This window comes from Nelumbo lutea, chromosome 6, assembly GCF_056320005.1.
Source record: "Nelumbo lutea isolate HS-2025 chromosome 6, American lotus-T2T, whole genome shotgun sequence".
NCBI lineage: Eukaryota > Viridiplantae > Streptophyta > Magnoliopsida > Proteales > Nelumbonaceae > Nelumbo > Nelumbo lutea.
Window position 1 is genome coordinate 19,170,641 of NC_142689.1, and position 4,375 is coordinate 19,175,015.

At 39.4% G+C, this 4,375-nt stretch overlaps 1 long non-coding RNA gene across 1 annotated transcript; it reads left to right on the forward strand.

Moving 5' to 3' along the window:
• The first annotated feature begins 389 nt into the window (after positions 1 to 389).
• LOC148847738 (uncharacterized) lies at positions 390 to 2,182 on the forward strand. The gene is made up of 2 exons (XR_016100175.1): positions 390 to 1,397; positions 1,499 to 2,182. It is a non-coding gene; the product is annotated as an uncharacterized LOC148847738 (long non-coding RNA).
• Positions 2,183 to 4,375: the final 2,193 nt, after the last annotated feature.

Below are 4,375 nucleotides of genomic sequence, written 5' to 3' on the forward strand. Positions count from 1 at the left end.
AATTTCCAAACCACCATTTTCTTATTTATTTGAATGGTTTTTTATTTGATTAGCTTTCTAAATATGATATTAAAGTCCTCTTAATCATGCTAATAGATCCTTACAGATTTCTTCTAAATAGATATAAATTTAAGGTTTTGTTTGTTTTTGGGATAAATCTCTTAAATTATCTCTACTGTTTAGCATAATGACACACAGTACCCTATTTAATCATGCTAATAGATCCTTAAGTTTTCTGACAATTGTCATAATACTTAAATGAGGACGGAAAAGTTAATTTTACATTTTTATCCTTTATTTTTGTCTCTCACTCAAGTGTTTGTTTGGTGGGTTCCCCTTTCTCAACTGGAGTACTGATTGCGTAACTGCAGATTGCCCATCCGGTCAATATGCTCAAAACAAATCCGCATCTAGGTTTTCTTTTTCTTAATAGCGCTTCTGTGCTGCTTTTTTTTCTTTGGGGGTATCATTTCAATATGGTTTCCCTGTTTTCCTTTAGCAGTGTCGAGGCAGCAACTATTGGGGGTTTGGGGAAAAGGCCAGTGTCGAGGCAGCAACGGTTCCACTCCCTGTCTTTGGCCCCATCTTCGTCCCTTTCGACGGCCAACCTATCTCAAATATCTTGAGCTCAGAAAGAGCTGAAAACGAAGAAACCAAAAGAAAAAAAAAAAAAAAAACAGACTTGTTTTGGTTCTACATTGTTCTCAGGAAAATTGAACCTTTTCTGAAAAACAGATGTCAACTCCCTAATTCTTCTCCCCTTCTTGCCAAGAATGTTCTGTGTTCTAGTAGCTCAATGATGATCTCATTGTGCATTGGAGTTACACGAACCTCAATGCCCGAGTACCCATCCTCAGCGAGCTCTCTCATAAGAACCTCATTAGAGTTCTGCAAAGAAAACTAGTTACCGCCGGATCTTGCAGTAGTAGAGAAGCAGATCCAGTGTGGTAATGAAACTGAAGTTTGGAAGTCTACGACCAGACCCCCTGAGGTGTGCCCAGATACGCCTTACCATCTTTGGCCTCAGCACCGACGCCGGAACTCCATTAACGCCTTCAGATAAGCTAATGGAGTTTCCTTGGCGGAGGTACACTGTAGTAAGGCGAAGGTACACTGCAAGCTAATGTAGTTTTGATCAACGGAAACTCCATTAATGCCTTCAGTCGGAGGTACACTGTAGTTTGGTTCTCTGTCTATATTCTCGGGTTTGATTCTCTGTGCGATCGGTTTCGGCACCAGCTGGCATCTTCGTCCGCTTCCATCCCATCTTCATTCTACAATACAGGGATGGTGGATTTAGTCTCAACATATATGGGACCGATGTGTAGTGCTGGAGGTGGTGGTGGCGGCGACGCGTGGATAGCGGTGCTCGTCCGCTAGCGTCTGTGGCATACCAGGTATGGCATCTGCAACTCCTAGATCTGCAACTCCCAGATCTCTCCCAGATCTGGGCAATACACAGTCAAACACCAATGTGCTCTTGATCTGCAACTCCCAGATCTGCTTCAAGCAGAGGAAAGGGATTCATCTGCAAAGGGAAGATGAAGGACGACTACCTAAAGCTCGAGTTCTGAGAGACACACGAAAGAGAGAGAGAGACTTACAGCGGCAGAGCAACGGGACAGAGCACCGGGACGCATGGACAGGAGCTTGTGACTTGTCGAAAGAGGGAGATTTGCAACGGCAGATCGAAAGAGAGATAGAGAGAGACTGCCGTCGACTAGCACCGGCAACCGTGTGGCCGCCGTTGCATGTGACGACAGAGCCAGCGAGCCCGAACTAAAACGAAAAAGGGTATTTTTGACTATCAAAGGGTAGATCGAAAATTGTGGACAAAATTATCAACGTCTCACATGAAAATGGGACCGACGGTTGGTAGGAGAGAATTTGGACAATTGTCAAAAAAAAACTTAAAGTGCAAGACAATAGATAAATAATAAGGGTACGTGTGTCATTAGGTTAAACAGTAAGGGCAGTTTAAGAGATTTACCATTATTATTTTTTTTTTCGTTTTATTAGAGGAAGGGGTGGATAATTTTTATATTTTAAGATGAGGAAAGACATTAATGTTAGTAAAATGAAATAAGACTTTGAAGAAATTTGTTTTTCCATGTCAATGAAATAATTCTTGTTATATCTTAGTTGTTGTTGTTTGGAGAAAATAAAAGTATTTTTGGATCTATTATGGTCTAAGAGAAAAGGTGAAGAAAAGAAAATAGGGAATATTTAGGTGAATATTTTGGTAATTTAATGCATTTCATAATTTGACTTAATGGCAAGGAGTATTTGTTGCAAAACAAAAGTTTAAAGGGATTTTTGTTGTAAATGAAGGCTCAAGTGTATAATTGTCATTGACTCTTCTTAATTTGCCTTTTTAAGCCTGACAAGGCAAATTCATTAATCAAATACTCTTCATACAATCACAGATGAAAAATATGTAAGGCTTCGTTTTGAAGAAGTACAAATACAAATATGTATAGTATAAATGCATACAAAATATTAGATTTTGCATTCTATATATTTGTATTTACACTCCTTCCAAATATGTATTCGAAAGAAATACAAATATAAATATATAGAATGTAAAATATTATATTTTGTATAAATTTATATTATATATATTTGTATTTATATTTCTTCCCAACTAAGCCTAATGAACAATCGAGTGTGCCACCTTTTTCAATAAAGATCGTGTAAATTTGCCGAGCAGAATTGTAATCTTCCTCGACAAGGCTCTATTCTCTACGTGACAGCGTCTCCCCCAATAATAGAATTATCAATGTCCAATTCATGGGCAAACTTCAGCCTTTCAAAGAGAGAAAGGGCCTCGTCTTCAATCCCGTTTGGCATTATTCCTCCCTATTTCTATTCTTGAGGAATTCTATTTCTGGACCAGAAACGTTCCCGTGGAACGTTTAGGCTAGCACATCCCCCGTCCCTCACACCCTAACCCTGGTGGCAACGGGATATCATCCTAGGGTCTCCCTATAGTTAAGTCGCGATCCTACCAATTCGCTACAATTTTCAAGTGTGAAGGCAAAATCTTTCCAAATCATGAAAACTCAATCCTTGTAGTTCATCTATTCAGCCCATTTGCAACCTTAGTCAAGACCCTTCAGTTCATTCTTTCAACTTGTCCATAACTATTAATTTAGATTAGCTGAACGCTTTAGTTGTTTAACAAGCTGTAGAATCAATGATAACATTTTATAATACATGGGGTCTACAAAGGAATGTTAAATGGCTATGGACCCACCTACAAAAGACTGATGTGGAGAAAATTTTGGATTAGCTGAATGCTTTTAGCTCTGTAGTAGGGTGTGGAACCAATGATAATGCCCACGCCAGATAAAAAAACATACATCTGACCCACACTGAGAAGTTGAATGGTTATGACCCCAATATATTTTATGACTGGTGTGGAATGTTATTATTGGTTTCACAGCTGCTATTTCGTTCAGCTAATCCTACCTCTGCAGGGAGTTATGGTGATAACAGTGTGTTGTTGGATCAAAAGATATTAAAGGTCCTTTGAACCCAGGCCCAGTGACCTAGTTTAATCACCACATGTGTGATGTGTTACATTTGACACCCGAGCCCGGATTTACTTGACACTCACGCCCAGCCCAGCCCACTGATGTTCGGAAAAGCCGGGTAGTTAATTGAGAAACTTAACCAAAACAAGGAAACAAAGATCCAGAACAGTCTGCTGTCTGCAACAATATTATCTTAAACACGCCAAAAGGGAAAAGAATTATAGATTCTCTTCTCTCAAAGTACTAAGCTTTTACTGCAAACGGCCTCTCTCTGGGCTTTTTTACATCAAATTTACTCTTGCTGGGTGAATGGCCTATTGATAGGTGCATGGCATTATATGTACCCATGGCAGGTCCAAATTTACAATATTTGCTAGGTGCAATGAATCAGGTTTGCATGTTTTTGTATCCAAACGATACAATGAATGGCCTATTGAATTTCCCTCGGGTGAACTTTGCAGTAACTACGGCCAAGGAAAAACAATGAATGTCAAAAGTAAGTTATGAGAGGATTTTGTATTCGAATTCTAAAATTGTAATTGGAACAGACAGAGATTCAATTTCTCTTAGTCCATTTGTTAAAACAAGCACAAGCTAGGGAAAATGTTAGACTTGGGTTTAGCATTCTGTTTTCAGGCTTAGCAACCCTTTCATTGTTTTGGGCCCTTGTGGAGGCTTTCCTGCCTGTGAGGCCCGGTCTGGTCCGTCGAAGCCCATACGTTAAGCCTGTTGCACAAACAAGATCAACAACTCACATAAGGGGTGTTCTCGTCTCCTATGGGAAGACATTTTGTTTTTTTAAAACAACTTGGACATCAGCAAAAAGAATGATTATACTG